The sequence below is a fragment of the Acinonyx jubatus genome, unplaced genomic scaffold (genome assembly GCF_027475565.1).
Source record: "Acinonyx jubatus isolate Ajub_Pintada_27869175 unplaced genomic scaffold, VMU_Ajub_asm_v1.0 scaffold_20, whole genome shotgun sequence".
In the NCBI taxonomy this organism is placed as follows: domain Eukaryota; kingdom Metazoa; phylum Chordata; class Mammalia; order Carnivora; family Felidae; genus Acinonyx; species Acinonyx jubatus.
Genome location: NW_026463939.1, coordinates 169,164 through 185,540, shown reverse-complemented (window position 1 = coordinate 185,540; position 16,377 = coordinate 169,164). Strand labels below are relative to the sequence as shown.

Here is a 16,377-nt window from a genome sequence, read left to right as displayed (position 1 = left end):
CAAATTGTGCAGGCAGAGAGACATAATTAGAAATGAGACTATTCAAAAGCACTTTTATCTCTGGCAAGAAGTAATGTGTATATGCCAACTTCACTTTATATTCTAGCAAACTGCAAAGAATACCAAAATAATTTGCAAAGCACCGTGTAGATGAAAGAGATGGGATATAATAATAAATAGTGTGGGTGGGGGGAGTGAATAGGGTAGGGAACTTTCACTTCTAGCCAAGACAAAATACCAGAGACCTGATTAACCTTTCCCACCAGAAACACACAAACAATAAAAGGAAATAAAACATATGAAACAAACGGTTTTGAGATCCTGGATATCAGGCGATGAAGGAAAGTGATCCTTCAAAATGAGAAACAAAAAAGGTGAGCCCTAAAATTTCCCCAGCCCACTGACTTGAGAAAGAGTCCAGGTTGTTATGCGTGAGGTCAAACCCAGGTTGCACCCAGGAAATTCCTTGAGTTGAAAAGTTGGTGTTGAGGGGCGCCTGGGTGACTCAGTCGGTTGAGCGGCAGACTTCGGCTCAGGTCATGATCTCGCAGTCCGTGAGTTCGAGCCCCACGTCGGGCTCTGTGCTGACAGCTCAGAGCCTGGAGCCTGCTTCGGATTCTGTGTCTCCCTCTCTCTCTGACCCTCCCCCATTCATGCTCTGTCTCTCTCTGTCTCAAAAATAAATAAACGTTAAAAAAAATTAAAAAAAAAAAACTTGGTGTTGAGAGTCTGGAGGAAGATCGCTAGAGGTCCCAGCAAAGAGTATCAGAGAAAAGAGAGGTGCACAGAAAGAGAACTCTTTAATAAGAACCGGCCAAACACTGTATTCCCTAGTCTCTTTTTTTTTCACCTGCTTTGGCCAATGAGATATAAGGAAATGCTATATGTAGAACTTAACAGATAAAGAAGACATTTTCCTACTGGCTAGAAATTTAGTGTGATAGTTCGTTAGAGCAATCTTCTTCGACAGTGAAGCCAATCTGCAAAACCACAAACATCTAAACCTTTGTGTCTTTAACCCATAGTGATAATCTGCAGAGACATCCACCATCCTATTGGGGCTCGGTTCTTCGTCCACATAGGTTCCCAAGGTCACATAAGTCAATTTCACACACATCATCTGTTCACATCTGAGAGCACTCTTTCTTGCTACTCACCTTCCTTACCTGCACATTGGGCACACTGGAGAGAGAGTATTCTGTTGCTTCTACAACATAATGTTAAGGTATGGGAAACTCAGTGGAAAGGTAGAAGACCTTTATACAACAGAACATTTGTATTCTTGTAGCATGCTGTCTCTGTAAGATCTACCTGGGAATTGAGACATAAACCTACTTGGGGATTTTCTACCCTTCCCTCAACCTTTCTGGTAAACCCATGCAGGGTGGCACAGCGATCTTACCTAGGGGAACCACTACTTTGATTTCTTTTCTGTTTCTCGTTTTTCTTAGTGGACAGCAAGAATGTTTTGCTCTTACTAAAGTATTATCCAAAAATACTTTTTCTATGCCTGGAGCCATTTCTATTTCAACAAGGATCCAGGTTTTTGAAAATCAGAAGTCAAGAGGAGACAATCCATTTGACCCTGATTTCCATTGTTAAATCCTTTCCTTGATTCACTGAACAGAGAAAAAAAAATGGCTAAGATAAAAAAAGAAAGTTGGAAATTTCAGGAGAAATGAATCAGGGAAGATATGAAAAGATTATCCTCCCACACTAGATTTCATGACCCTCAAGCTTTCCCCCCTGGTTTTTGAACACATGGGTGCTCTGATCTGGAGAAGGGATGATTAACAATTTTGGCAGCTTTCTCATTTTATTTTATCTTCTTAGAAAATGTTCCCTTTCGTTTTCTAATAAGGAAAAATAGTTTATAATGAGTGCTTAGCTTCCTTATAGTGAAAAGTTGCCCTTTCTGCTCTCGTGGTGCAGACTTTCAGACATACTAAAAAATGAGGCATGAAATAACCAAGTGGAACTCACTTAAAAAAGCATGGAATGAGTGCTCAACGAAAGCCCATGCAGACGGGATGAAGAAACCACAGCCTCTACAAATGCACAGAAGATGAACATGGCATGGCCGAGACATTGAGAGAACTCTGGACCCGTCATCCAGGAATGGAAACTCTGAAAAGAGCTAAGGGAAAACAGGTTGCACAAATCACTACTTTAAAAGAAAACATATGAAAGCAAAGTAACTCATTCCTTTATTCTTCTCTCTCTTCTCAATTACATTTGGTTTTTACAGAAAAAAGGAACCAAGCAAGCTTTCACTAGCAGCCACCCTCTCCCCATCCTACCATCCCACAGTCGCCCTCGCCAATAAAAAATCATGTGATTTGCTGAGCAATTCTAAAGTCATAGCAGGGTAATATTTTGAAATGTTACTTGACATGTCTTTGTCCAAGTTTTGTTGTGTTCATTGACTGCCTTACTGTCAATGGTTGGGCCATTCTGGCAGCTTTCGTTATGCCTTGCCCTTCAGGGTAGGCAGGAATAAGCAGCCACATTCTTTGGTGGGTTATTGAAAACTTACTGAAAAGGCAATTTATTGAAAATAAAAACCTTTGTGATTTCTAACACTTGTGAATTTTGAGAGAGCAAGTCATTTTGGGTTTAAGAGGTTTAAGCAAGTGTTTGTGGATTTAATACAGCTTTTATTTAAAAACAGAACAAAACCAAAACAGAGTATGGAAGATACGGGTTGATGAAATGAGAGCTGTTTTCACACCATACAGCAAAGAGAGAGATAGAAACAGTTCCTGGACTAGAGCAATGATCTTGAAGAGGAGAGAAACTAGGGCTAGAAAAATTAAGCGTCTGGCTTGGGTATCTATTCTCTGTTTATGCTCATGTTTAGTACCTGCCAAAACTGTGGTTGAAACTTTAAGGATGGAAATAAGAAAGCAGAAAAGACTTATGTCTCGATGCCCAACTGGAAGTTTTGGAAGAGACGGTCTCCCAACATGAATGATGATCATAATAGATTACAAATGATGACATACGCTCTGTCATGACAAAAGCTTTTAGAACAATAATCAGACATAGAAAAAGTATTTCAATGTAACAATGCGTAAATAGTGATAACATCTATACAAAATAATACCAGGTCAGAAGCACTTGTAGAATAGTGATGTCAGGAGCTCTGTAGATCCTCTTCCCAGTAAACTAAAGTAACATGAAAAGCTAAAAAAAAAAAAACCCTTTTAAGTCCCCCGAAAGTCATTCAGTAAGTGGAGAAATATTTATTCAACAAAAGCTAAATCTTGGCAGCAAGAACAGAAATAGCCAGTAAATTTGAGCCATGACTTTCTCCCTTTATCTCCCCAGGTCAGAATGATGGAAGCTTACTCTAAGCATGTGAAGCTAAGAGGATGGGGAGCTCTTTCACTACAGCTCCAAGTGTAGTGTTAGGGCATCTCCCCAAGAGGGGCAGGCTACCAGTATTTCTCATCCCTGCCTCTCCCAGCTCCATATTGCAGAAGCTCTATTCCAGCCAAAACTGACACAGAAGTTATGGGTCCTCTTTCTCCCCCAGTCCCTTGTCATAGGAAGTTCTTTACTAGGCATGAGAGGCTGCAAATACTGGGTCCTAATCATTCTTGACCCATTTCATGTGTATAGCAAAGGTTACATGATAAGAGAAGAAAGCCAAGAAGACCAGAGGCTTTCTTTGCCTAGACCTCTGTTCATAAAACATGGATGCCCCTGTAAGTGAAATGGGTTGCTGTCCTCACCCCACCTCTGGAACACTAGCATCCATGTTCTTCCCAGGGGGAAGAAGAAGGTCATACGTACAAACTCTCCATAGTTCTCCCTAAAAGACACACTTCATATGGAACAGAGTGTAGAGAAGTTCAAGTTTAAGGGCATGATAGAAAACAATGGAGATTTTGACAGTGAGCAATTAGCAGGGGGCTTGTGACTCTGTAACAGCAGTAAGAGAAAAGACAAAACAGCTAGACAGTTAACAGAAATGACTGAAGAAAGAAGTAGCAAAGAAGGGCTCTCCTGGGACTGAAGGAAGCCTTAAGGTTTAGCCTCAAAGACTCTTCTACAAACAGGAGTCAGACGATTTTTTGTTCAGACAGGATTGGGTCAGACTTCAGAGTCATTTATTTATCAGCGGGTTGCCAAAAACAATAGAGCAATCAGCTAGAAATGAGCGCAGACTAACTGCTGGGTCTGATATCAATATAGGCAGACAGAGCCAGTAGCTTAAGAGGGAACTCACGGAAAGAGACGGTCAAAGTAAAACCATTGTCAAGCCAGTGGAGTAGAAGTTAGGGTACCTGTGTACATGGCCACAGTTGCACTCTCTGAGAAGCAACATCAGAGGTGGCACATTTGGGGAAAAATAGTTTTCACTCAACTAGTTCAGTCATGTACCCCCAAAAATAAACATGTAAGCAAACAACGACAGCGCTGGAGGTAGGGTGACAGTATCAGAGTTTCTACAATATATTACCAAAATATCCAGTTTTGAACCAAAAAAAGGTGAATTATGAGACAAGCAAATAAACAAGAAGGTGTAACCTACACTCAGGATTTAAAAGGGTAAGCAACAGAAACAGCCTTTAGTGGAGCCTTAATGTTGTGCTTAGCAGACAGTAGCTATTATAAATATGTTCAAAGAACTAAAGGAATCCAGGCTTAAAGAATTAGAGGAAGGTATGATGCTAACGTCTCATCTATTAGAGAATATTAATGAAAAATAAAAGTTATAAAACTCCAGGAAAGTCTGGAGTTCGGAAGTCTAATACCGAATTACAAAATGTGCTTGAGGGGCTCAAGAGTATACAGGAGTGGAGAGAAGAACAAATCAGTAACCATGAAGCTAGATTAGTAAGGATCATCCAATCTGAGAGCAGAAAGAAAAAAAGAATGAGGAAAAAATAACAAGAGCCCTGGAGAAATGGAGCATCCCACTAAACACACTAACATACAGTTCATCCTCATTATTCATGGATTCTGTATTTGTGAAATTGGCTACTCGCTAAAATTTATTTGTAATCCCCCAAATTAATATCCATGGCAATATTCAGTCATTCACCAACATGTGCCGAGCAATGAAAGATTTGAGGCACCCAACGTACACGTTCTCACACACAGTCTTTTTTGTTTTTAATGTTTATTTAATATTGAGAGACAGAGACAGAGCATGAGCGGGGGAGGGGCAGAGAGAGAGGGAGACTCAGAACTTGAAGCAGGCACCAGGCTCTGAGCCATCAGCACAGACCCCGAAGCAGGGCTCGAACCACAAACCGCGAGATCATGACCTGAGCTCAAGTTGGATGCTTAACCGACTTAGCCACCCAAGTGCCCCTCACACACATTCTTAAACACATTCTGAGGTCACTGAAGGCAACATGCTGCCTTATTGTTTAAGTGTTCATACTGTAAACAGTGTCCTTTTTGATGTATATTTAATGCCAAGCCTTGTGCAGTTTTGTGTTTTTGTTGTGATTTTGCCATTTTAAACTCTCTTCAAGTGTAGTTCTAGAGTTCTGTTTAGTATCCCTTAGCACAAGAAGGCTGTGATGTGCCTTATTAGAAAATATGTGTTAGATAGGCTTCACTCAGGCTTAGTTACAGTGGTGTTTACCATGTGTTCAATGATAATGATTCCACAGTGCATTACATTCAGGAAAAAGAAGAGGAAATCTGCTATTTCGTACATGGGACTGCTCCAGAGAGTGCTAAAGTAATATGTATAGTACATAATGAAGCTACAGAAAAGGTAGAAAAGTAGCTAAATTTGAGGATTCAAGAATTGATGATCAAGAAAAAGATCCTCTTTTAATTTTTTTAATGTTTATTTTTGAGAGAGAGAGAGACAGAGTGAGACAGAGCGTGTGTGGGAGAGGGGCAGAGAGAGAAGGAGACACAGAATCTCAAACAGGCTCCAGGCTCTGAGCTGTCAGCACAGAGCCCAACACTGGGGCTTGAATCCATGAACTGCAAGATCATGACCTGAGCTGAAGTCAGACACTTGACGCTTAACCAAATGAGCCATCCAGCCCCCCAAGAAAAAGATCTCTCTTGTATCTTTAATATCTGAGGAATATCTGTCTTGCATCTAAGAACATTTAAGGAATAAAAGATTCATAAATGTAGCTAACAACCCCTTGTATGGTTTTGTGCACCATTTAGATGTGGGATTTGATCTATTCTCAAGATTTCATTTGAGGACTCTTTATGGCTGGCCTAGAAGTGGCCTACAGTCCTGATAATAATCATTGAGATTAGTATTTGTGTCACAGCACCCAGATGTGTAATAATCTCTAGTCTTAAATGTTGTTTCACAGCTATAGTTCTAGCAAACAATACAATAAAGTATCTTCCAACAAATATAGAAGAAAGTCTGAAACTTAAGTTGAAATGATTATTGACAGAAACATTATACACAACCATGACCATAAAAAATATACAGATACAGATTTATCCTGTGTTCAGATGATAAGAGTCTTTCTCAGCTAACACTGATGAATCAAGAAAGGGCTGAAACATGATAACAAAATGATTTTCTCTTCCTGTGTGGTTTTTAAAAAACGTTTATTTATTTATTTTGAAAGAGAGAGAGAGAGAGAGAGAGAGGGAGAGTTGGTGCCCATGAGTTGGGAGGAGGGCAAAGAGAAAGGGAGAGAGAATCCCAAGCAGGTTCCATGATGACAGCACAGAGCCCCACGTGGCACTTGATCCCATGAATCATGAGATCGTGACCTGAGTCAAAATCAAGAGTTGGTCACTTAACCAACTGAGCCACCCAGGCATCGCATCTATTCCTGTGTTAAACAATACTGGGGCTAGGCATACTTCCTCTGACTCCATTAAATAATATCGAGAATAAGCAAAGTAAACTTAGGTACTTGCTCCAGGAAATACTTGCTCCTGGGAGATAGGACTATAAACAAACAAGAATAGCTTACTTACAGAGACTAACAGCTTACTCATCATACCCACTTCAAGACCCTCACTTCTCTGTGCATGCCAATCGAAAATAGTCATTTCATAAACTCTGCCCAGTCCCAACCAGTTCCCCTCCTGGTAAGACCCAACTTAAAATTCCCCCTTTCATAACCTAAAAGTGTACAAATATTACCCACCTCCCAGATTTTCCCCTTCTGAAGTGCCACAAAGACTCTGTCAAAGTTGTAGTTTCCTTTATTACAGTAATAAACTTAGCTTTGTTGGATTAACAGAATTTTCTCCTGGTCTTTTGGAGAACTGACAGTTGTCATAATGATTTTTATATCCTATGAGACAAAGATAGGCTCTTAAGCTCTATTCTCTCGGTATATGTCAGGAAGTGCCAAAAGATAATTGCCGCGTTTACCAGTCAGAGAAACTTATTGAACTGAAACATAGTCTTATATTTTTACCAATAGCTATAGTGCAAAAATAAAAGCGTTATATGCTCATGCTTTTGAGACTACAAATATTTTGTTTCATTGCTTTTTAATTAATTTGGAAACTATCTAACATGGAAAAATGAAACTCAGAGAATCATATCAGCCCAGAGAGAAGAAATAAAAATTGCTAGGTTTTAGGAAGATACAGTTTAAAAAGAAAAAGAGAGACCATGTAGAAGGACTTTGAACTAAACCATGATGTGATTAGTAATCTGTTCCTAAGAGGGGCATAAAGATATCTGAAGGCATGGGAATGTATTTATTCGTTCAATAAATATGTTTTAATAGACACTACAGGCTGAATACAATTTTTGGAATTGTATGGCAGTGTAAGGCGGTGAATAAAACAAACATGATCCCTAACTACATGGGACTTGTGTTTTAGTGGTGAAAAGGCAATCTTTAAAAGGAAATATACACCCATATATAGAATTACGATTTTTGGTTAGTACTAGGAGGTAAAAGAGACTCAAAATAGACTCAAAGGGTACTGGGAAATTAAGTAAACTTTGTGGAAGGCATGGCATAAGATTAAGTTCGGATGTAGATTTTTTTTCTACTTTGACTAGAAGGATTAGGGCTAAATTTCCTAGCAGTTGGAAATGTGCAAATCTCCCAAAAACTGAGAATGGAAATTCAATTGTCTTACATAATGGGAAGTAACAGATAACAGGAATGAGACCTCTTTTTATCAGTCTTGTAGCCAATGATGCACTAAGTTTGGAGAGAAAGGACTGAGAGTGTGTAAAACTGCCACCACTAGAAATTCTATTCTCGTGTACCATTTTCAAACACTAGGCAAAGTTATTGCGAAAGAAGTTGGAATTAGGACCTATTATGAAACCCTAAAGGAAACCAAGTTTACTGGCATAACAATCTAACTTACTGATTTAATTACACATTATCAGTAAATGCATTTCACATTGCTTATCTAAAATGTCCAGGGTATAACTTGTTCTGTATTAATGAATTTAGATATCTTACCTCCAAAAGAATGCACAAATAGGATAAAAAGCATTTTAGCATGAAATGACACACAAATACACACACACATTCACCCAATCACAATTTAATACTTTTAAAAACATTTAAATTTTTAAAAATTGGACCTTATATGCATGATACATGACAGGTGCTTTATAAGATTTTCAGTAAATCCTACAATTCAATAATGCCACTTACAAAGGAGGAAATTGTAGCTGAAAATGAAATAAATTCCTAAAGGTCCATGGCTAAGTAATTGGGTAAATGAGTTTTGATGTCAGGCTTGTTTGGATACAAGAGTACATGCTTTCTTTTCTTGGCTACTTGTTCTCATGGAGTAATGCTGAACTTAACATTTGTCAAAAATTCCTAGGTATGATCCACCAGCATATAAAAGTGGGAGAAAGTAAGACCCAACCTATGATACCTTTAGACAGACAAACAGGGTACCACAACATACAGAGTTTTCACTGCCACATCAGGAAAACTCAAAAAGTTTGAGAACACACCTGTGATTTGCAAATTGTTGATAGAAGTGTGAATTTGTGAAATTCCTAAGGAGGTAAAGTTGGCAGAATCTATTAAAATGACAAATACAGAAACTTTGGAACCAAGGATTGTAAATTTGAGCTTGTCATGTTCCTGGCCTTCTGGGAAAGGAATCCTCTTCTGATCCTCTGTCCTGCTCTTTCTTACAAGCCTGCTCAGTATTTTCAGCAGCTTCTCAGTAACTGGACTGGTTCTCTTCTGAATGCACTTGTCACCTAGAACCATATTCCTAGTAGTCTTGACCTCGAATATTTCCTAGAATCTCTGGCCACCCTGCCCAATTCACTTGATAAGACTCCTTAGAGACACTTGCCCTCAGAAAGTGTGAACCCATAATAACCTTTTCATGATATGCAGTGGCTGTGGGTTACTGCGCCCCAGTAGCCAGATTTATAACCCTCCCTCCATCTCTGTTCACTTTGTGCAGTGCGATGGACAGGTTGGAGCATAGTCTGCAACTGGGTTTGCTCAGTAAAAATACTGACTCTACTGCACCCCATCAGGCACGACACGAACTCACTGAAGTCAAGAAAGGAATGTTTTTGAAATATTTTCTATGAGGTTAAGTCCTCTGCCAGCAAACTTCTACATATATTATCTGATTCAGTCTCCATTGAAGACCTGTAGTGTAGCTATTATTACCTTCATTTTCTGTTGAATAAACCAAGACCTAGAGACAGTACCTTTTTAAGGTCATATGTTAAAGATTGAGCTGGGATTAGAGCCATGATCTTCGCTTTCAATCCAGTGCCATTTTTAAATTAAATCTCATGGCCTCTAAACCACCTTCCTTTTAATCAGAAAGGGATATTCAATCAAAAGTCAAGTTTCCATTTCAGCAGCTTTAATGAATATAGAAGATGTTTTCTCTATACAACTTCATGACTCCTCGGATACTATATAAATTCATTGTCCAATGGATTTTAATATCTTTTGTATATTCCTTTGTGTTGTGTTACATTGGCCTTTTGTTTTTGTTTTTTGTTTTCCACCACATCAAATCTGGGCCTAAGTCAAAACATGATTAATTTCTTCATTTATGAAATATCCTAGAGTATTTTTCTTTGCAAATCAATCATATGCTATGCCTTTTCTAGGTCTGAAACACAGGCAATCTCTGTATTTTGGCAGTAGGTGACTTATGAAGCCCTACAAATGGAACTTGCCATCTGTTTGATAGCTAAGGATTTCAGGCTTGATTTGTCAAAAAGATATTTAATCTGTATTGATAAGTATAGGTTTCTATAGTCATTTTTAATTTTTATGAGTTTAGAGGATATCTCTGTACATGACTTTGCTCTTCATGTTGTTTTTTTTTGAATTTAGAATGCTCCTGGCTCTTAACACAAGTCCAGTTGGTGTGGTCTACTCCATCTAGTCTATCTACCTTGTTTGAGACACTTCGATTTGAACTGCTCCATTTCCACTTTAGATTTTCTCATTAGTGTTAAAATTACCTTTCAGATAAAGTTACCTTTCAGATAACTGAGCTTTTTTTATTTTATTCTTCAGTCTTTCATTCAATAGAAATGTGGGCAGAGATTTCCATTCACAGTGTTAGGGGATTTAGCTTCATCTTATGTATTCCTTTTCACAATGAGATGTTTTAAATATTTTATTCCCATTTTAGATATGAGAACATGAAAGCTTAACCTACTGATGGCATTTTCATGGGATACATGTTGTTGCAAACTTCCTGGACTTTATTCCAATGTTGTATCTTCCGTATTGGATACACAGTGACATGATGTGCTATCAGAAGGCAGAGGATAAATGCCACATTACCTGAGTCATCAATTTAAAAAAAAATTAACATTTATTCATTTTTGAAAGAGACAGTGTGAGTGGTGGAGGGGCAGAGAGGGAGGCATAGAATCCGAAGCAGATGCCAGGCTTTGAGATGTCAACACAGAGCCTGACATGGGGCTCAAACTTGAGGACCACAAGACCATGACCTGAGCTGAAGTCGTTAACTGACTGAGCCACCCAGGCGCCTTCCTCCCCTTCCCCCAAGTCATTGATTTTACTTTAGGTATATTATGGTATAAAAAATAAAATGTTTGAATTTTTCAAAATAAAATAAGAAACTGAAGAAATTTAAAGTTTGATGTTCATTATGTAAATTGCTCATATATATATATATATTTTTTTTTCTTTTTTGCTATAGGGTGTATGTACCAGATAAGAACTTAGGTCAGCCATATTAAAGAGAAATCTGAAATATCAGTGGCTTGTATGAGGTAGAGGTGTTATTTATCAGATAACGAGAAGTCAAGAGTGAGTTAGGGAGTCCAGTGTTGGCACAGGCTGTCGGGAAGCACCTTCTGCCATGGTGCTCAGCCAGTCCACATGGGTCACAAGATGGTTCCTACTCTGTATCATCATTGAATCTATATTCCAGAAATAAAGGAGCGTGAAAAAGATGAAAGGATAACAGACAAGCCAGCCAAGTGTGTCCCATTTTAAATGTCTCATTGGAAGCACCCAACAAAATTTTCTTTCAAATTCGTGGGTCAGAACTGTTTCACATGGGAAATGTTAGCTACAAGGAAGGTTGGGAAAAGTAAGGGTTTTTAGCTGGACAATCGCCACACCCAATAAAATTGGTATTGTGTTAGTAAGGAAGTAAATGAGAAATAGGTATTGAGTAGGTAACAGTTGCCCACCCAAATAATTGAATGTGATGGATAGAGAAGTTTCCATTATACCTTGGAGACATGTCTGTTGGTCACCACTGAGGGCCCACCCTAACTGGGCCTCATAGAAATGAAATGAGTTTTAGTTTCAAGTTTTGGGAAGGACTGATTTACAAATATATGCCATCTGGGTGGCCCTTTGCCTTGCAAAATCTATTGACTGCTACTCGAACTCACAAGCAAATGATTGATTTAACCCCCTATAAATTAAGCTTAGACTACTCATGTCTGAAATTGCTAGAGATGTTCAAGCTACGAATTCTCCATTTTCTGCTGACCTTGTGAGTGTTCTGTGTCTGCTTCTTGTTGGAACATTTACACTAAAATTGTTCTCTTAATTTCTGAGAATTTGAATGAAAGAATTCAACTGTTGAGTGGCCTTACCTGGACCATGAAAATACCAAATACATTTTAGTTAGGAGAACTCTGCTGTGGACAAATGGACTCAGAAGAACCTAAATTGGCTTAGTTGTGGTGCTCTGAGGTCGGAGCAGCAGTGCCTCAGAAACTATTTTTGTTTCCCTTAGAAAATTAAAATCTCCAAACCAAGAGTCCCCAGGTACTTATGAATATTCTTATTATTTAACTGCATTGTGGTCGGTGAACCCAGGCCCTGCTGATGATAGAGAGGATAGCATCTTGTTTTCAAAAATCTATTATGTTTATGTCAGAATAGAAGGAATACTTTTCAGTATACAAGTCCCAAGATTCAGATGTTCAACACCAAACTCTGTGATGTGCTTAGACCTGGCGACTTTAGAGGAAAACAAATGCCACTTTTTTTTCTTTTCTTTTCTTTGCTTTTCTTTTTCTTTTCTTTTCTTTTCTTTTCTTTTCTTTTCTTTTCTTGTCTTTTCTTTTCTTTTGTCTTTTCTTTTCTTTTCGTTTACTTATTTTGAGACCAAGAAAGAGAGAGAGAAACAGAGCATGAGCAGGGGAGGGCCAGAGAGAGAGGGAGGCACAGAATCTGAAGCAGGCTCAGGCTGTGAGCTGTCAGCACAGAACCCAACATGGGGCTGGAACACACCAACCGTGAGAACATAACCTGAGCTGAAGTTGGACGCTTAACCTACTGACTCAGGCACCCCGAATGTCACTCTTCATAGTGGAGGCGGGATTCGGTTACATTTCCCAGATGAAGCCCCCACTATAATCTAGTGTTTTCAATTTACCCAAATCCCACCAGAAAACATAGATTTTGAAGGGCACAGGAAATACCTGGAGTCAAAGTAGACAAAAACCATTATGAGGCTGAAAACTCCATAATTAACAGTGTAATACTTCATGTCTCACAGAAACACAGATAATTAAAATGGACCAACCACTAACAACTCAAAGGAACAAACAAGGTGAAGATGGCCTCACAGTGCCCCCTAGCAAACATCGCAAAATTCCTCTTTGTTATCGTAAATCTGGGATAAGCTATTTTGAAGCCACAGTCCAGACATTTGTTGTTCCTAATCACTATTGAAACAGTTTGAAAATTATGAAGATATATGCTGATGGGCACTTAATACTAAACAAACAAAACATAATAATATTCTTTGATTGTAATCTGCAACTACATACTTATATGACTGCTGTCCTTCTTCCTTCCATCTGTCCTTTCCATTCTTCCTTCCTTTCTTCAGTTTAAAAAAATTTTTTCCTTAGCCTATAATCTTGAATGTGAAGCACAACAAAAGTAAAAGCAAAGCTAATAAGATTTCAAAGCTGTTTTTCTCTTTTCCACAAATTCACATGTGTTAACTTGGATCATCATTCAGTTCTGCTAAGCCAACACTTTTTATATGGGACTAGCTGAATTTTACAGCCTATTCATCTTACACCTTTTAATTAAATGGCCTCTACCCGGGGCCAGGTCTTTAGTCCACTGTCTTACATAATGTATCTGCTTGCATTTTTCCTTCTGATTAAGAGTAAGAAATGGTTATAGGGAGTGGAGTAGAAATATGTGAGGATTGCAACAAGGCAAAGCAATTTCATTTTTCACCTGGATGTGTCCTGAGCTTTTCATTCAGGCCAGCTGAGCTGCTAAATGCTGTGATTGATTGCTAATTCCACTTGGTTTTCCCAGCAAAGCTGAAGGTAATGAGAGGAAGAGATTTTGTGACAACCACAAGGTGGATAGAAGCATAAAACAATAGTGTTCAATTTGGAGAAAGTCAACAGAAATGTTAAAAATTAGCCAACTCTTCTGGGTGTTATGGAAAATTGGAGAGTGGAAATAATAGGTAGATGACATGTGATTAAATAGTTAATTAAGCTAAATACACGCCTCTTAATTCTGAATGTGTTCTGGAGAATTGTATTCCACCAAAGTGAAGTAGAGAAACATTTTTAAACAACTCTCTCTTGTGATTATATTTAATTGCTGACTTGATCAGGCTATAACACATCATCCAACATTACTCTCAAATCAAGTCCCGTTTCATATCGCTATTCCATGTATCAGACCCAGTTTTGCAGACGGGATGATGCTCAGGGTACGAATTTCCCCTGCTTAGTCACCATATTGACATATTAACATTTTGCCTTCTTGATTAATTTAACTGGCTTTGGAGAGGTTTACCCTGTGGCACTCAGGGACCAACATAATTGCATCATAGGCCACTCTTGTCAATGCTGATGTTCAAGAAGATAGAAATGTGATGATGCTTTTCTGGACAAGGACAACTCTGGAAGAATAGGGGAATATCCCGGATTAGATTTTGAAGCTCAGTGCTCTTTGGTTAAAGGAAACTCCTGAGTGGAGATCTAGCACCTTGTCCCATCAAGTTTAACTCCAGAAGATAGTCACACAAATGCACCAATACTCCTGTTTCCAGAAGAGTATTCAAAATCACTGGAGGAATTCAAAATCACTAGATAGTGGTTAAAGAGAGATGCAGGAGTAGAAAAGGTATTTAAAAATGTTTCAAAATTAAGAAGTGCTTTAAACTTGTGCGTATACATTTGTGAGCGCATTAACTCCAGATATAGAAAGTTGCTGCTATGGTCATCGTGGTGTTTTCTTTCCTACTGGTATGCTTAATTAATCATATGTTTATTTCTCCTACTAGACTGTGACTCCCCCAGGACAGGAACTGAGTCGTAGGAAAACTGTATTGCAAGTAGTGTACTTGCACAATGTAATTGGTACACGATTACTGATTGAATTGGATGGAATTGAATTAACTTATTACTGGTAATTGTCACTATCCCATCAGTCAGCAAGCACCGGAGGCTTGTACTAGGGAAACAAAACACTGGCTGGCCCTGGGACTAGGTATTCTGTGAAAAGAAGGTTGGTTATATGATTTTGATTAAAGCTAATACTGCTTTTTTCTAAGCATAGTAATGAGTAGTTAACTGATTCTGCATTTCCCCTCGATCCCAAAGGAAACTGGGTACCTGTTATGCAATCTTCAACATTCTAGTACCTTCCCTTTTCCATAGCATAAAATAAGCTATCCCTACAGAGACGATTTATGAATGTACTTTGTTTTAAACACATCTGTCTTGCAAACCAGGATTACAGGTGCTGTATTTTAGAGGGCCATTGACCTCTAAATAGTTCCAGAACACTTGACACTCAGCAACCATTTTCTTCATGCCATAGCATGTGGTGCACTAAAAGAAAAAAAAAATCATAATTGCAAGGTTACAGCATAATCAAACAAACGGGAATGCTAACACAATCAAAATAACTAAATAAAGGCACTTAACAAAAGAATTAAGAAGAAATCTTGCGAGACAGATGAAGTGGTCCGTGTTGTGATGAAGAAGTGGGTTCAAAGCTGAACTCTAAATCATTAGAGAGGATTTAAATTAGGCTCTTTGTCTACTGATGTGGGGGGGCCTCACCCCTGTGGCTGCTGCTCTGAGCAATAAGCAGAGAAATAGGCTGGAGGGGAACTGAACAAACCATGTACCACTAAGGCTGAGAACAAAGGGAAAGAAACTAGAAACAATGCAGAAATGCTGTCAGTGTAACTGGTAAAACCTCAAAAGACAGAGCCACTGGACCGATTTAATGGCACAAAGAGAGAGTTTCCTCTGATAACGCATTATCCAAAAGTAAAGAATGCCTTGGAGTGGAACACAGTTCATCCGTAAGCCCTCGGGATCAGAAGCATCAATAGTAATCCCTGGGGTACAGGAAAGTTATGTGATTCTTGTCATCGTGTCTGCCCCTCCACCACGCACACACACACAGACACACACACACACGCACACACACAGAGTTTATCTCAGGGCTGGTTTGATATTATGAAATACATTAATGAATGTTTGGATTTTAATCACCTTAGTTAGGACTATTCACCAATTTAATTAATATCTCTCAAAAATTCATCAAAATCTGAATAATACGCAACCTCTGGGCAGATGTCATACATGCAAATCCTGTAAATCCTTTACCCAATTCCTTGTGATAGAAAAAACTTCTACCTTGTTTTTTCTTTTTTTTTTTTTACTCATTTACAGGAAATCAAGGTGTAAATCAGGATCATTTTCTTCTTTTTTTCTTTTTTTAAATGTTATTTTTGTTTATTTTTGAGAGAGAGAGAAGGCAAGTTAGGGAGGGGCAGAGAGAGAGAGGGACAGAGGATCCAAAGCGGGCTCTGCGCTGACAGCAGAAAGCCCAATTCGGGGCTCAAACTCATGAACAGTGAGATCATGACCTGAGCTGAAGATGAATGCTTAACCAACTGAGCCACCCAAGTGCCCTGTAGGATCATTTTCTTAAGCCCATG

The 16,377-nt window shown here is 38.7% G+C and overlaps 1 long non-coding RNA gene across 3 annotated transcripts in view; it reads right to left on the bottom strand.

Annotated features, from left to right (window-relative positions):
- Positions 1-1,990: 1,990 nt before the first annotated feature.
- LOC113597191 (uncharacterized) overlaps positions 1,991-16,377 on the bottom strand; it is a 60,232-nt gene continuing 45,845 nt past the window's right edge. For 2 of the 3 annotated variants that reach the window (XR_008294783.1, XR_008294782.1), the window contains exon 2: positions 13,886-15,253. This is a non-coding gene — a long non-coding RNA (uncharacterized LOC113597191). Of the gene's footprint in view, positions 2,138-13,634; positions 15,254-16,377 lie in introns of those variants that run through there. The other variant, XR_008294781.1, reaches the window with a different exon arrangement.